Genomic DNA, 304 nt, shown 5'->3' on the forward strand with positions numbered 1-304 from the left:
GAGAGAGAGAGAGAGAGAGAGAGAGAGAGAGAGAGAGAGAGAGAGAAAGTTCCAAGACAACCGAGACTGTTACACAGAGAAACCCTGTCTAGATAGATAGATAGATAGATAGATAGATAGATAGATAGATAGATAGATAGATAACAAATGTACGGATTGGGAGTGGTAGTAGAAGCAATGGGGCCTAAAAGGGTTGGAATGATTAGACTGATGGCAACAGGTTAGGACAGAAAGGAGAGAGAGAGTGTGTGTGTGCATGTGTGTTACCCCGTGAATGGAATAAAGTGTTCTTTTCAGAATGGAG

Source organism: Microtus ochrogaster (assembly GCF_000317375.1).
Source record: "Microtus ochrogaster isolate Prairie Vole_2 chromosome 14 unlocalized genomic scaffold, MicOch1.0 chr14_random_3, whole genome shotgun sequence".
Lineage (NCBI taxonomy): Eukaryota > Metazoa > Chordata > Mammalia > Rodentia > Cricetidae > Microtus > Microtus ochrogaster.